General features: G+C 40.4%; 2 protein-coding genes across 3 annotated transcripts in view; one reads left to right on the forward strand and one right to left on the reverse strand.

Annotated features, from left to right (window-relative positions):
• LOC137646998 (speedy protein 1-B-like) overlaps positions 1-17,230 on the forward strand; it is a 920,935-nt gene that overhangs the window by 747,356 nt on the left and 156,349 nt on the right. The window lies entirely within an intron of this gene.
• Positions 1-17,230, reverse strand: part of LOC137646997 (trehalase-like) — a 328,032-nt gene that overhangs the window by 133,538 nt on the left and 177,264 nt on the right. The window lies entirely within an intron of this gene.

The following is a 17,230-nucleotide window of genomic DNA, read 5'->3' on the forward strand; positions in this document are numbered from 1 at the left end:
AGTAGGATGGCCAGGGCACCCACCACCCATTGAGATACTACACTACTTACTTACTTTACTTTACTTTGACAGCTGCTTTTCTGGTCCCATACAGCAGGGGAACCCCACTCTCTACAGGACCTCCACTGTCCTTTTACCTTATTCGTTCAGAGTATTTAACGTTTCATATTGCGTATTGCTCATTTACTGTTAAATCGTTACTGTTGTATGACTGATGAAATAAGAAAGTCTTCAGTTTCCTCTTGAAAGCCTTAATGTCTTCAATCATTCGGATGTCTCGTGGGAGCTTATTATATAGTGTCAGGGCTGCATATTTAAAGGTTCTGGAGCCTACAGTAGACATATATCTAGGTTCCAATAGTTTGAAGCCATCTGTAACTATTCTCGTGTCAACACGATTTGTTGGCTGCACAATATGTAGCAACTCTCTTAAGTATTTTGGACGACCAGTTCTGATAACTTGGTAGGTTATTATCATTATTTTAAATTCAATTATCATTTTTATCGGCAGGCAGTGTGAATCATTTAGTACAGGGGTGATCCTTTCTCTAGGTGGGACACCTTTTATCAGTCTTGCTCCTCAGTTTATCATGTTTTGTAATTTCTTAAGTTGCACTTTTGGTGAATTGTAATAGATGGAGTTGCAGTAGTCAATCCTGGTAATAACACAGAGAGTTATTGGGTCCTTTGGCTGACCAGACAGTACTACATTGGTTCCCTCTCTCTGGTTACGGCTCAGTTTGTCTTTCCTTACACATACACTGAATAGTCTGGTCTATTCTTTCCACATTCTGCTCTGTCCTTATACACTTGACAACACTGAGATTACCAAACAATTCTTTGCATAAGGGGTTCACTACTGTAATGCAATTACTCATTGAGTACTTTCCTCTTGATAAGGGTAGACAAGACTCTTTAGCTATGGTAAGCAGCTCTTCGAGGAGAAGGACACTCCAAACTCAAACCACTGTTCTCTGGTCTTGGGTAGTGCCATAGCCTCTGTACCATGGGTTTCCACTGCCATGGATTAGAGTTCTCTTGCTTGGGGGTACACTCGTGCACGCTGTTCTGTCTTATTTCTCTTCTACTTTTTTTTTAGTTTTTATAGTTTATATTTGAAGGATCTAATTTAATGTTGTTACTGTTCTTGAAATATTTTATTTTGAGTGTTTATTCTTCTCTTATAGTATATTTATTTACTTGTTTCTTTTCCTCACTGGGCTATTTTTCGCTGTTGGAGCCCTTGGACTTATAGCATTTTGCTTGCTTTTCCAACTAGGGTTATAGCCTTGCTAGTAATGATATTAATGATATGACCTTGCGAATCCATGCGCAGATCGTAATCTTGGTGATCCTTCTCTTGGCCCTCCCTGTGCTGACGAAGAGTGCTCTCACTCGGGGGCCAGCTCTTGCAGCTCATTTGAGGTAACACCTCAAGCTCCTCACTGGACCAGGTAGCAGTTGATCTGGGTCATTGATTACATTACGAAGACTCCCAATCCGGAAGGGCTCGAATCTGCGATCTGTTGCTGCTGTATTTTGGGTCTGGTGAATGGAGACACACTCAGGAACGAAGTCAAGTATTACCTGTCCCCAACCCTAGAAAGGAAAATTTGCTGTTGTAAGAAAGGGAGTGTCGTTCCTTAATTTTTCTGTCTGAGGTGAGGGCGAACAGGAAGGTTGTCCCAAGTGTCAGGTGAAGAGCTGATGTCTGACACAGTGGCACCAAGGGTGCTCCTTCCGAGATCACGAAACCTGACCATGTTCCACATAGTCGGTCTAACCTCCAGCTGAGGGCAGGTATGTTGGAGACTCCGTATGAAGATAGACAAATCCAACAAAGAGGAAATCCCCTTTTCCATCAAAGGCTAGGCTCAAAGCTGAGCGGTAGCCTTTGACCGTCGAGACAGAGAGGAGTCTTCTCCCCGAAGAGTCGAAGAGACTCCATTATCACTGGAGTAGAGGCGTCGGGAGAGGTGATACCATTCCATTATCTACACCATAGAAGGCTGCCTGTTTTGCCTGGTAGACTTCGGTTGATGATTTCTGGGGTTATATGGACATTTTTCTGCACCAGGTTGCGCAAAAAGACTCTCTCCTCTTCCCATGTGGTTGTCTTCAAAGATTGTGACGTGAAGAAGGACCCTTGTCACCTTTGAGAACAGATGTAGAAGATTTAGAAACCATTCTGCCTGGGGCTAACTTGGAGCTAAGAGATTCATTGACGGGCCTGGATGCCCTTCTTTGTTGACTGATATTCTTACTAGGCCAACCAAAGGGGATGGGGGAAATGCGTAGACATTTTTACTGCCCCTTGTTAGAAGGCCCTTAGCCGAGTGTTTGGGGAAAAGGTACTGACGAGCAGTACCTCAAAGCTTGTTGACCAGAGATGTGGCGGACAGGTCTACTGTCGGTGGAACCTGCAAATTCGGGACTCTGCTGGGTACTTTAAGATCCAAAGATCACTCATAGCCAACTATCTGAGTCAATACTCAGATTGTCTGCCAGAACATCTCCTTGTCTGGGTAGAACAGAGTTGCATGGGTGCTGAGTAGTCTTCATCCACCTAGCATTTCCCCAACTACTTGGCATAGGTACTGTGATGAGAAACTTCTGTTTGTTTGGATATAAGCCACTCCCATGGTGTCATTCATCAACACTATGGAGTGTCCCGAAGGGAATTGTTGGAATAGCTGGAGTGAAGGAACTGTTGGAGGGACAGAAAACTGCCCTTATTCCAGGAGGCTCATGTGGCAATGATGTTAAGAATCGGACTAGAGTCTGAAGGTCATGTGATGCCGCATGTGTGACCCCCCTTTCCTTGATGCTTCTAAAAGAGCTTAAAATCCGGAGGGAACAGGTGGAAGATCTAACTCCCTGAGGAGGTTGGGTTCTGACACTCACCCGGCGCTCCTAGGAGGACAGGTGTCCTTTTCAGGCTGAGTAACTTCTCAGATGGGGTAATCGATGAGGTGGCAGCAAATTTAAGGGGCTATCATCCTCTCCAAAAGGAATACCAGTTTGTGTTGGCTGAAGGGATGACTTCTCGAGATTTTACTCCAATACTTAGATAGCGGCCAATCTTGAGAAGTCTGACACAGTGATGGAGAATGGATGACCCAAGTTATCTAAAAATAGCCAGTCATCCAAAGGTCTTAACAATCGAATGCTGCTCTCATGGATCCAATGGGAAGAAAACCTGCATCTACAATGGGTATTACCGGATGTATAGGAAAAGTCTTAGATCCCTCCTTGAAGACAGAGGAACTAGAATCTGGTGGTGCGCCTCCCAATTTCAATACATTAAGTCCTCGGGTCACACTGCTCATCTGATCAAGCCTGTCATATCAATCCTGAACGAGGTTTGTTGAACAAACTTGTTCCAGGAGGAGATGTCAAAAACTGGAGACCAGTTTACCGAAGCTTTTCTGCAAGAAAGTTGACTGTAGAAGCTCGGAGACTCTTTGATGAAAAACGTAATCATGCACTGATGACATAGCACCCGAGTCCAGATGTCTGTATGGATGATCAGATTCGAGTAGATTATAGAGAACCACCATCACACCTCAAAAGGTGGATGGGTTGTGATGATGTGCATGTTCTTTGTAGCCAAACTGCAGATTCTTTACCCCTGTAGTTGACCTAGGTCACTTGGTAAGATTCACGAACGACTCGTGTTCACGTAAGCCCTTGCAGGAGAAAGCTCTTTGTTCAACTTGGATCACCTGTTCACGAGCTGGAGTTTCGTGCAAGTCGATCCCCAGTACAGTACTCCTGTGAGAGTTTGGCAAGGGGTCCTGTGTGATCCATCCATAGGGTTCGCTACAGGGACTAAAGGAGTCCTGTTGGTTGGACAATTCATGTTGGTTGAATGAATCATGGTTGAATAAGTGATGAGTAATCCAAACTCGTAGGAGGGGTATCACAGCCACTACGGAGTAAACCAACTTGCAGGTGAGAAAGGTATTACCCCCATACAGTATAAAATATCCAGCCGATGCTTATGACTTAGCATTCATACCGCTTGCTAATCGAACTCAGGTTGAGAGAGAGAATGTCATTGTCAGAGTGTTGATGAACCAGATCAGGTCAAGCTGTGAGTTGGCTGTATATAGCCTTCCCAGAGACGTCCTGAGGATGGAGGGTTTAAGTTGCTATGCACAAGTCCCGAGGGAGCGTGGGCCAATGGTGACAGGGTGTAAGAAGAGAGGATTCCTCAAATCTGTGTTTGTTATAGTCCGTAAACGTAAGCACGAGCTGATTCAATACCCTAATAAAATTTTGTCCTATGCAGGTGTGAAGGGGCAAGGAGGAGATTACAAGCAATTGGAACCCAAAACCATGTAAGTGATCCTAAGAGTTCTCTAACTCGTGGAGGGAAGTTGGAGAAAATAATCCCGAAAGATTATATTTCTTGAGTCCCGTTACAAATCACAGGGGAAGGAGGCAGGAGCAAGTGATCGAAAGATTCTGTTGCAGTAACTGCTGTGTAGAACTATGTTCTGCCTTCCTGGTGAGGTCCGGCAGTGTATGGATGAGAGCGCATGCACGACTAACGTAGATCTTGTCATCCAATGAAGATGTTGAATTGTAAGGTAACCATATACCAAAACAAGTGACCATCAGTTTAACAACAGGGAGCAGATGAAGCAACCTAGTCACTAACGCACCTGGCACATCAGCCCACTAGTAGAAGTAGTAGTAGTAATAGAAGTAATCCAATGAACGTTCATGAGGGACAAACATTCTTGAACGCTTACAAGAACCAGTGAGCCGATGAAGAAGTTTGTGCATCTGCATGCGCGGGACCTTTAAACATCTGCATGATCTCTTGAGTCGTGTCGAGAGCCAAAGCTCTTATGGAAAAGTTCTAATTGCATTGGGAATCCGTTTCCACTGTACTTGTATGAAAACAAATTTCAAGTGGCGTGTGAGATATGAAGCACCAAGTCTGATAAATGTGCTCTGCCCCTCCCATCACTGGCAAGTGCTGGGTTAGGTTCCAAGAACAGAGATTGTCTGATTGATTTGAAGTTTTCAAGCATCCTGACATTGAAGGTCGTTGATGCCAATATCATTTACTATAAATAAAGAATAAAAGTATATTTAATTAAAATAATAAATGCAAATATGTCATTATAAAAGTTAAATAGCTTTCAGAAGCAGGTTTCTGAAATAGATCTAAAAATGCCGCTACCATTGTGTGACACATCATATCATAGAATCATGGCAAGGATGAATCTGCCATCCTCACCTCGAACCTCAAGCAGGTATCTATTTCTTTCCATGGTATAAGTGGGGCATTCAGTCAATAAATGCCTCAATGTCAAGGGTATCAAACAGTCATAGCAATTAAGTTGATATTGGCCAGTTAGCAGAAACTCGTGTGTCATTAGAGGGTGACCAATGCGAAGACGACAAAGAGTAGTCTCCCACTTTCGGGGCCTCGCGTTATACTTCCAAGGGGATATAACATTTGTTATTTCTCTCATCTTCTTTTCAACTAAAGTATCCCAATGATGTTGCCAATTATCATAAACAAAATTCTTGAATGTTGGTAGAAAATCATTACATGGAATGAGATACCATATTGGTAGCAACACAGCTGAAGCATTCTTTGCCAGTGAATCTGCCTCATTTCCCGACACCTACATGTGTCGGCACCCAACAAAATCGAAGTGTTATAACTTTCAGGCCAATAATGAAAACTAAAACTAAAGGGTTACTAGAATTAAAAACTTCTAAAGCTTGTAGGACACTTCTTGCATCACTAAAAATGGTAAAGTTGCCCTCCTCTTTTAACGCTATTTTCTCAATAGCGGTTAGCATACCATGTAGGTCGGCTGGTAAATATGTAAAATACTAGAGGAAGTGCATATCTACAATTAAAAGAACTACTATAAACTCCAAATCAAATGCCAGCATCAGATTTGGGGCCATCAGTATATATAAAAGTCGATTCCCTAAGGTTTTCGACACGTTCCATCAAAAGAGACCTGGCTTCTAATTCAGTCATGTTCTTTTTTATACCAAAAAAATATTTACATAAAGATATATCTGGTAATTTCCATGGGGGGATTGGTGATATCCTAAATGGAAGAACTCTACTTCTTTCTATATCAAGACTGTTTATTAATCACTTTACTCAAAAACCATAACGTTGAGGTGTAAATCAAAATATCTGCAATGCCTTACAAAGTTTGAAGTCTGATAGGCTATAGAATTAGGAAGGCTTTGCAACCTAAACAAACACCCAATAATAGAAGACTTTTGGTAAAGATCTAAAGGTAATTCTCCAGCATCAACAAGGAGATTTGGGATAGGCAAAGTTCTAAAAGCTCCTGTGGACAATATAATATCAGCATGGTGGATAGAATCCAATAGCTTTAATTGGCTTGGGGTGGCGGAGGAGTGTACTTCACACCCATCACTGATTTTTGAAAAAAAATAAAGCTTTGTTTAATTTTGAAATAATTTTGTGGTCTGCCCCCCTGATGGGACAAAACTTTTAATAGATTCAGACCCTCAAGACATCTTACTTTTAAAGCTTTCAAGGGAGGAACCCATTTAAGCCTACAATCAAATATCAATCATAAAAATCTAACTTCCCATACACGGGATCCATTGACCTTTGATGTACCTATCAGGGTCTGGATGTACTCCCCGAATACGACAGAAGTGGACAACAACTGTTTTGCTTGTCGAAAGCTTAAATCCATTCATATCAGCTCATTTACTTATTTTGTTAATTGAGGGTTGTAATTTTCTCTCAAACATTGACATTCTAGTTTCAGCAAATGATATGGAAAGATCATCTGCAAACAATGTCGAGAGAATATCTTGAGGAATAACAGAGGATATCTCATTGTTGGTTAATACAAATAGGGTTACACTAAGCACACTACCCTGGGGAACTTCCTCTTTCTGACATTTCCTCTGACAGCATTTCACCTACTCAATCTTGAAGAAATCTATTGAAAAAAATGGTTGAATGAACAATGATAGCTCTCCCTGTAACCAAATTATGAATGGTTTTAAGTATACCATATCTCCATGCGGCATCATATGCCTTTTTTTAGGTAAAAAAAAAGACATATGGTGTTGTTTTGAGGCCAAAGTTTAACAAATTGAGGACTCGAGGTTTATCAACACATCAGTCGTTGAGTGCATTTTTCTAAATCCACACTGGATAGGTGATAAAATACCTTTCTTCTCCAGGTACCATACCAGTCTTGCATTGACCATCTTCTCCATAACCTTACATAAACAAGATGTCAATGCAATTGTCGATAGTTTGCTGCTAAAAACTTATCCTTACCGGGTTTTAAAAAGGCCATATTATATTAATAATGCTTAAAATAAATAACTTGGTATCAACAGGTACAAGTTTAATCATTGTATGTGAAATTTCATCGGGTCTAGGGGCTGTATCATTGGAATTAGCAAGTGCAGAAAAGAATTCTCTTTCAGTAATATGAGCATTATAGGATTCTTCTTTTTCTTTTTCAAAATTTAGTATTTTCTGTTCTTCAATGCTCCTACAGTAAACTGGTGACCAGGAGCTGCTACACATGTGCTCGATACATATGAGAAATGATCAGCCAGGGCATTGCTAACCTCAGTTGCTTCAGTCACATACTGATTATTCACTTTCAACACCTGTGGTGGGAACATACTCCATTCGAAATCAAGAAGGCAGTTGGAGCTAGCAATTAAAAGGTCAATGCATGCCATGGTACCTGTCTGAACATGAAAGTGTGTGGGCTCTCCTGTATTACGGATTCCGACATCCTCATTTTCCACAATTGATGATATGGTATTGCCCCTCGTGTTTGCTAAAACATCATTCCATAAAGGATGTCTACCATTAAAATATCCATGTATAAGAAAAGGTTGAGGGAGTTGTTGAATCTCCTCTACTAAATTATTATGCAAAATGTTATCATTTGGAGGAAAGTACTGAGAGCAAATTGTATATTCTTTCCCCCATATCAATCTGTACAACCACTGTCTGCAGAGGTGTACAAATAGACAAAGATATTTGAGGAACATCTCAACAAACATATATGAAACTTCCGCCATGGCTCCCTACTCGGTGTCATATAGTGTCCTGTAACTAATATATTCGTGGGGACAAGAGTATCATTAAATTTGCCCTCCTGTAGACATAATTATGGCGGAGGGCTCATGAAGGAGGAGGTTAAGTTCTTCATATTTAGCCCTTAAATTCTAATAATTCCATTACAAAATAGACGAAAAAACTATGGTTTATTTTCGGAAGACACATTGGCTGAAGTCTTCCCATTAGCAATATTTGATCTAACACTATTTCCTGGTGGGTTTATGAGGGAGGGTCTTGATAAACTGGGTTTTGCATTTGTGTTTTTCTTTTAGTCCTTTTGATCTAATTGTTGTAGGGGATGGTGAGCCTCAAGTTGAATTTCTGATTTATTTAAATTGTCTTCCGTTTGATGAGAAATATCAACAGACAAAACATTATATTTATTTGATATCAGGACTAATGTTTCTTGTGGAAGGGGGTGAGAGGGATGGAGGCCCCTCTCTTTTCCCATTAATAGGTGGTGAGCTACTAGGTTTTTGCACCTTCCCCACTACAGGTGCGCCTGGGAACTTGGTTTCAAGTGGAACCTCCATCAAAGCAGGCGATGATATGGCCTGAGAGAGGTTAGCACCTTTGTTGGTAATGGGGCACGAAGGATGTAGAGAAATGGGCGATGACCCAGTTATAATACACCGTGTCAAAGCTTAGAAGAAGGCAATATGATTACCTCGTCATACAGCACTTTATTAGATGAAGTATTTCTTTTCTTATAATTACTGGGAGTACTAGGAGGTTTTATGTCTCCTGTGGTAAATTTCCTTTTGATTTTAAGGCCTTTGTATAGAAAGTTGATTTTTTCAGCAGTCTTTTTGCATGTCCCACACTTATGTTCTAAACTGGATTTGTTGAAGGTACCTTCCTCTAACTTATACAGTTTGCATCTCCTATTAGTTGATTTATGATTAGAGTTGCAGTTTATACACCTGGTCTCAACTGTACAGTCTTCATGATAAGATTTGGATAACATGCTACACATTTTTTCATTTTTACAAACTTTCGAAGGGTGTCCAAATTTTAAAACAATTCTGCTTTAAAGGACGAACTTTAATCCTTTAATTTTCAATAATAATTTAAGGTACATCAGCATTCTGTAAAGTAAGTATAGTCATTGATGTTCAAGGAACCTTATGCAATTTCCATACATTTATTGGACACCTGAAAAGTATCTTCTCCTCTGTAAATTCATACAGGTCTTTATTGAGGACTACTCCCCTCCCCTAACTGAAATGGGGTTGCATCTTTTTCAAACCAGTCTGCAGGTCTATAAACATCCAAATCCTTTGGCACCTTATCACAAAGAGCAGCCATTATATTTAAGTTATTAATTTTGATATCAATAATATTACATATCCGTTATGACTATAGTAAGATATCCATTAATCCCATTTTGCATCTTCAAGTTTCATTCTTATTTCTTTTATACATCCATAACACTCAAATACTTTATATATATTATCATAGTTTGTTTCTATTAGAGTTTGGGTAACATGGAGGATTCGAAGTTTCCTTGTGATACCAAAATTACCCAATTTTGGAGTATCAGTAGAATGGTCCTTCCTAGTTCCGAGATCATCAACAGAATTTTCCCTAATTAAATTAGCAGAGGTTTCAACAGTGTCTGGGGTTCACCATACGGTCCAGGGGTACAAGAAACATTAATTTCACTCATTATTTTTGTCTTCTGGGGAGGGGGTTAATGATGACTATTATAAAAAAAAAAGAATGGGGAGAAAATTAGACTCTCTGACATCCCAAATGAGAACCCATTATCCTTTCATGAAATTAATTCCTCCACCAATAACAGCTGCAAGACCTGTTTCCCATTTTCAGCACAAGAATTTGCGAGCCAATATGGGAATACTGTACTGACACTCCTAGGTGTCCAAACATTATCGGTTAGTTGGCGAGACCACCACAGCTCCCACAATTGATTTTGAAAAAAGAATACAATCGTGGATATGCTGTCCCCTCAAAAAAGATCTGGACACTGAAATGGGTAAGAGAGTTTTGACAACAAAGTTGGAGACAGTTAATAAATATGAAGGAGGATGAAGCAATAATAATAGAAATAGGTTGAGAGAAATTTAGCGTCAAAATGAGGAAAAAAATTCCTCAGTCCGAGACCCCTCTTGCCGCCACAAGGCTTTAGCATGGGAATGATGTGCAGTGCTGAAGCCCAATGACTTCATCAGGGAATTCTCTTGTTAAGAGGGTCCAAGAAGGGAGTGTGCGCTAAACTCCCTCAACTGCATATCGTGTTAAGCATGACCCATAGAAGCAGTAGTTTGGAGTTCTGTGCTGCCGCCATCAAGAGCGCATCAAAGTAGCGCACGCATGTGTGGTATCACGGATGTTAGAACTAGTGTTGATGATGTAGAGCTAGCTTGGCTCTGGATAAAGTCTAACGTGTGTCGTCTAGATAAGGAGACTCACTAGGAGACTTGAAAAGCGATCATTGAAATAATAGCTCTAAAGGTCTATTGTGTATGACAAGTAGAGTGGGAGGAGAGTCTTGTTCGAAAGAGCAGTGTGCTTGCTTGCAGTGAGGATTGTAGCTGCTAGTGCTCCCGGATCCTTAACAGAGAAATTTTTCGTCGAACGAAATCGATAATGACCACCCCAAGAGGCAAGGCCTCCAAGACTCATCACTGGTTGTCGGTGATTCTACCCGCAAGCCGGAATGCTGTTAGTCAAAGGCGGAGGGCAACTTTACCTTGAAAGGGGAAGTCGCAAGCTGGGCAGCACTACGACACTGAATAGTGGTTGCTATTCAGTGGCGGGCTGGAGACTGGGCATGAGCTCGTCTATGCGATCAAGAGTAGGGTAATCATCAGGCGCTGGAATCTGTTGCTGGAAAAAGAGGAACCGGGAAGCGAGCTGATGGGCGATCATGAGTTGGCAGGCGTTCACAAGCTGACAAGAGATTGCAAGCTGACGGTCGATCGCAGGCTGACAAGCAATCACGAGCTGATGGGCGATCGCAGGCTGACGGGCGATCGCAGGCTGACGGGCAATCGCGAGCTGATGGGCGATTGCAAGCTCACAAGCTGCAGCAGGGCTGGGCGTGGCAAGTCTACTAGACGAGACAAGTCAGCTGGGCGAGATGAGTCAGCTAGGAGAAAGGCTTACGGATGGTGGAAGCGTCAAACTCGCACGGGGCGCGTAATATCTTTTTCATGTTCTGACGAGCCACACTCCGAGAGATTAGAGAAGGGGATGGACGAATCCATAACCCTCTCTTAATCTCGTGTGGCGAAGACTGCTTTGGAGAGGACCGAATCTGTGTACGGCAAAGGTGTCCACCATGAGTAGAAGAAATAAGCTTCGGGACTTTGCCCTTCCTCCGCCGGCTGAGCAGGCTCAGAACGAGGGAGAGCACCTTTGTCAGCATGATGATCATGAATTGCTGTAGAAGCAGGCGGTGAAGGTGGTGATGGGGCAGGAGCAGCAACTTTCACAGGAACACGGACATGCTTAGCACTTTGCACTCCCTTTGCGGGCTGCAATCGCAGAATGAGGGAGTGCGTCATCGTCAGCTATTCAAGAAACCACTCAAGAGACAACCTAGTGTAACCTTAGAGGCACAGAAACATGCTTCCTACTTTGTACTCTTTACACAGGCTGCATTAGATGAATGATGGAGTACAGTGTCGTTAGCACTGAAAAAACCACTATGGTGAAAAACCTAAACCGCGAACGGGAAAGGTGTCCCCCGAGAAGTGTAGAAACATGCTTCAGAATTTGCAGTCCCTACGCCAGCTGCCATCACAGAATGATGGAGTGCATCATCGTCAGGTCTGAAGAAACCCACTCGGGAGATAACCTAACCTGTGAACAGGAAAGGTGTCCCCTGAGAGGCGCAGGTACAAGCTTCAGACTTTGCACTCCCTACGCCGGGTGAAATTGCAGAATGAGGGAGTGCGTCGTCATCAGCGTAGAGTAGCAAGACCGAAGTCAAGCTCTGAGTCGGGCGCAAGCGGCCTTCCCTCCGTTGAACTCACAGGGTGCAAGCAATGTCTATTTCAATAGGTGAAGGAGCACCCACACGGAGAACAACTTCCCTGCGGATGCGGAGGAGGACCGAGCCTCTGCACTAAGGAAAGCGGGAGAGGCTTCCAGGCTAAGGGTTGAGCGGCGTCAAAGGGAAGAGATTGTAAGAAAAGATTTTCTGTCCTTGAGGATTATGCGGCAGTATGCCGTCTCCAAAACCGGAACGCTCACACTAATAGTAGTTTGCAGACTATGGCCAGATGTAGCACACAGACTGCCTGGTGTCCAAATACCAACCACACTCCAACATTTCACTACCCATAAAGAAAAGTGGTGTAATAGCCAGAGATCTGGGCCAAAAAGTAAACAGTCAAGAGAACTGGGCACTGGGCGCCATCCCTTGATTTTATACTGGGCAAGGGGACCCAGCTAGAACCTCAGTTTCCTAATATTATTTTCTAGAGTTATACCGTCTCCGCAGTGCTATGCACATAGTCTTATATAAAGATGACCAGTACGGTTTCCAGGTAGAACGTTGTGTTATTTCAATTTATTTGAACATTAGGATAGGAAAAAATTAACAATGAATTAATACAGGCTGGAATGTAAAAGACCCTCATGGACGAAGTGCATTGAAACAAAGATTATTACTAAAATAAAAAGAATATTGTATCGTAAGAAAAACCTAGTATCCCTGTACATTTCAGTCCCACAATAACTATTATTATTATTATTATTATTATTATTATTATTATTATTATTATTATTATTATCATTATTATTATTCTTATTATTTTTATTATTATTATTATTATTATTATTATTATTATTACTAGCCAAGCTACAATCGTAGTTGGAAAAGCAAGATGTTCTATGCCCAAGGGCTCCAACAGGGAATAATAGCAAGGAAAGGAAATAAGGAAATAAAAAAAAGGATGAGAACAAATTAACAATAAATTATTCTACAAACAGTAACAACGTCAAAACAGATATGTCATATATAAACTATAAAAAGACATATGTTAACCTGCTTAACAAAAACATTTGCTACAACTTTGAACCTTTGAAGTTCTAGTGGTTCAACTACCCGATTAGGAAGATCATTCCACAACCTGGTCACAGCTGGAATGAGAATTCTAGAATACTGTATAGTATGCCTGGCTATTACAATTAACTGCCTGCCTAGTATTAGGAACAAGATGGAATTGTCCAGGAAGATCTGAATATAAAGGATGGTCAGAATTATGAAAAATCTTATGCAACATGCATTATGAACTAATTGAACGACGGTGCCAAAGATTAATATCTAGATCAGGAATAAGAAATTTAATAAACCGTAAGTTTCTGTCCAACAAATTAAAATGAGAATTAGCAGCTGAAGACCAGACAGGAGAAAAATTCTAGAAACAAGGTAGAATGAAAGAATGAATACATTTCTTCAGAATAGATTGATCACCGAAAATCTTGAAAGACTTTCTCAAAAAGCCAATTTTTTTTTTTTTGTGTAATTGAAGAAGACACAGACCTAATGTGTTTCTCTAAAGTAAATTTGCTGTCAAGAATCACACCTAAAATTTAAAGTCATACAAAATGAAAGAAACATTATCAATACTGAGATTCGGATGCTGAGGAGCCACTGTCCTTGACCTACTTACAATCATACTTTGAGTTTTGTTAGGATTCAACTTCATACCCCATAATTTACACCATGCACTAATTTTAGCTAGATCTCTATTAAGGGACTCAGCAACCCCAGATCTACATTCAGGGGGTGGAATTGATGCAAAGAGAATAGCATCATCTGCATATGCAACAAGCTTGTTTTTTCTAGGCCAAACTACATGTAATATAAATATAGTATGAAAAGTAATGGGCCAAGAACTCTATCCTGTGGAACACCAGATATCACATTCCTATACTCACTATGGTGCTCATTAACAACAACTCTTTGAGATCGATTACTTAAGAATTCAATAATGATGCTAAGAAACGACCTACCCACTCCCAACTGTTTGAGTTTGAAAACAAGGGCCTCGTGATTAACACTGTCAAAGGCAGCACTAAAATTAAGGCCAATCATACGAACTTCCTGACCATAATTACGGAATTTCTGTACAGTATTGGAGATTGTAAGAAGGGCATCACATGCTCCAAGGCCTTTACGAAAACCAAATTGCAAACCAGGGAATAGATGATTACCTTCAGCAAACCTATTAAGACGTTTTGCCAGAGGACGTTCAAAAACTTTAGATAATATGTGAGTTATGAAAATTGGGCAGTAATCAGTTGGACTTGAGCTACCTCAAACACATTTACATAGAGGAGTAACATTACCAATTCTGCAACAAGTGCTAAAAGTTCCTCTTCTTGCTAACTTTCGCAAAATAACAGATAACTTTGGAGCTAAGAAATCTGCAGTCTTTATATAAAAAAAAACAAGGAAAAATACCATTTGGGTCTACACCTCCATAAGCATCAAGGTCCATCAACAGAGCTTTAATTTCGCGAGATCGAAAAGCTAATCTAGTTAGTTTAGCCTCAGGAAAATAGGAATGAGGAAGTTTAAGTTTTTCATTACTCTGTTTACTGTCAAAAACATCAGCCAAAAGGGTTGCCTTTTCCTTTGGACAGTGAGTGACTGAGGCATCTGGTTTAAGTAAAGGAGGAACTGTTGCATCTACACCAAAGAGTGCAGATTTAAGGGTTGACCACCATTTATGTTCCTGAGTTGTACCAGAAAGAGTTTCTTTTATGGTTAAATTGTATTCTTTTTCAGTTGAAGTATAAACTCTCTGAGCAAAAGCTCTAAGTTGAGTATAGTTATTCTAGGTCAGATCTGATCTGTTACCCTTCCAAAGATGATAGGCCTCCTGCTTCTCCTAATAAACACGTCTACAATCATCATTGAACCATGGTTTGTCCTTCACTGGTACCTTAGCAAACGAGAACGGATACGCCTATCAATTATGTTGACTAGATTCTCATTCCAAGGGACAACAGTATCAACACTGCTATATAATTGTGACCAATTCAAGCACATAAGATCATGCAAAATCCCATTCCAGTCTGCTTGAGATTTCATATAAATTTTACAAGAGTATGATACATCAGGGACAGGCTGCTCAGGCTTCACTACTAATGAAATCAAAGCATGATCAGATGTCCTGACTGGAGAACCAACTTTAATTGTTATAACGCCAGGGGAGTCAGCGTATACGAGGTCCAAGCAATTACCAGACCTGTGAGTAGCTTCACTTATGATTTGGTCACAGCCTAATTCAGAGGCAAAGTCTAAAGCTCTTAAGCCATGGTGATTGGTAGGAGAGATAGAACTTAACCACTCCCTATGGTGAGCATTGAAATCCCCAACAAAGACAAAAGAAGCCTTTCTATTATCTTCTTGTATCTTAGCCATAATGGTAAGAAGACAATCGATGATAGAATCATCCATGTCTGGATTCCGGTAGATCGAACACAAATAAAATTTGTTATGCCTACCACAAACTTTTATTACCTGAATCTCATGACATCTACATTCATAGCAGGACTTATGAGAAGCAGGGTATTCAATCCTGATATACACCGCCATTTCCCTGGCCCTAGGGATGGCATCACGTTTCAACATTACTGGCTTCTTAAAACCAGTTATAAGGAGCTCAGATGAGTACCTCATATTAGAAACCAAAATTTCTGAGTTTAAAAGAATATCATACTGTCTGGACACAATTCTGAGGTCTTGAATATTTGCGTGAAGACCACGACTATTGCAATACAGTAGACAACCTTGACAAAATCTAGGACGTACTGGTCACGGATTTCGCTCAATGTCTCCAGACAGCACAAGAATTTATGGTAATAAAAAAGAGACATCATACTTAAAAACTAGATTTAACAAGAATTATAACAAAAACAATATGTACAAAAATATAAATAAAGTGATTGATCAAACCCATAGACTATAGAAAAAAAAGTCGGAAAAACTGGTCAACATGGAGGAGCCGATACACCATGCAAGGCTAAATACCCTCCAGGATAGCCACTCCAACTGAAGGGAGGACAATAATGGTGGTCTTGAGAAGAAAAAGAATCAGATAAGGAAAAGATAACCTCTAGACTAAAAATGAAAGATTTGACGAAAAAAACGTTCACATATTGAACACTTCCGTATTGATACTAAATCATCGAGAACAGGTTACTCAGTAAGCCATACATTTATTGAAAAAAATCACTCACAAAAATTCAATAAAGCTTACCATATTTCTAAAGTTAATATCAGTATGTATGTGTGTGCAGCATAAAATTGTCCTCCTCCTCCTCCTATAAACTTGCTGGAAAAATGAACATCCTCCACAAGCATCATTTCATCACAGCCAGGGTGTTTCACAATAATATTTAGTCCCGTCAAATTTACTCACACTTCGGAGTTTCTTTCGAAAGGAAAATTCAATTGCATGCATAATGCTCTACATGGCGTTCAAAGGCAACTGTATTTTTTTTTTTTAACTGAACAACACATTCTACAAAAGCTAACTTAGACCCATTACACACTACACTCATATAGGCAAAGTGTAGGTCTTTTGGTTGTGTTTACTTGTGTTTTATAAAGTGCAGCTTGAAAGGTAATTGGGAAGTAATGACTGGAGATAGAAACTTTAGCTACTTTGGGTTTCTTGTGTCTCAAATATCTCATTCGGTTTCCTTGGTTACCTCTGTGAAATTTACTACACAGCCTTGTTTTTTATGTGTCTAGTAGTTTTCCATTAACGGCTTTGCCCAGCTTCTCAACAACCAGGTCATCCACGTATGTTCATATGTCAGAGTGAATGGATTTAGTGCACCTTTCATGTTATCGGTGAAATATTTCCACAGATCTGACACTTTATGGTAATCACGAAGACAAACACACTAGTGTGATAATCCTTAGACAATGTTGTTATATTTTACATTAGTAAGTTAACTATTTTAAGTTTAACATTTGGCACTTTTTTCACTAATGTGGTGCACCATGGAATTCGTAAAACATTATCACTGAAACCAATTTCCAAAATCTGATCCATGCTAGGTACAGGGCACCATTACTCTGTGAAAATAAAGAAACGGGTCATGAGACACAGGAAT

This window comes from Palaemon carinicauda, chromosome 9, assembly GCF_036898095.1.
Source record: "Palaemon carinicauda isolate YSFRI2023 chromosome 9, ASM3689809v2, whole genome shotgun sequence".
NCBI classification, from domain to species: domain Eukaryota; kingdom Metazoa; phylum Arthropoda; class Malacostraca; order Decapoda; family Palaemonidae; genus Palaemon; species Palaemon carinicauda.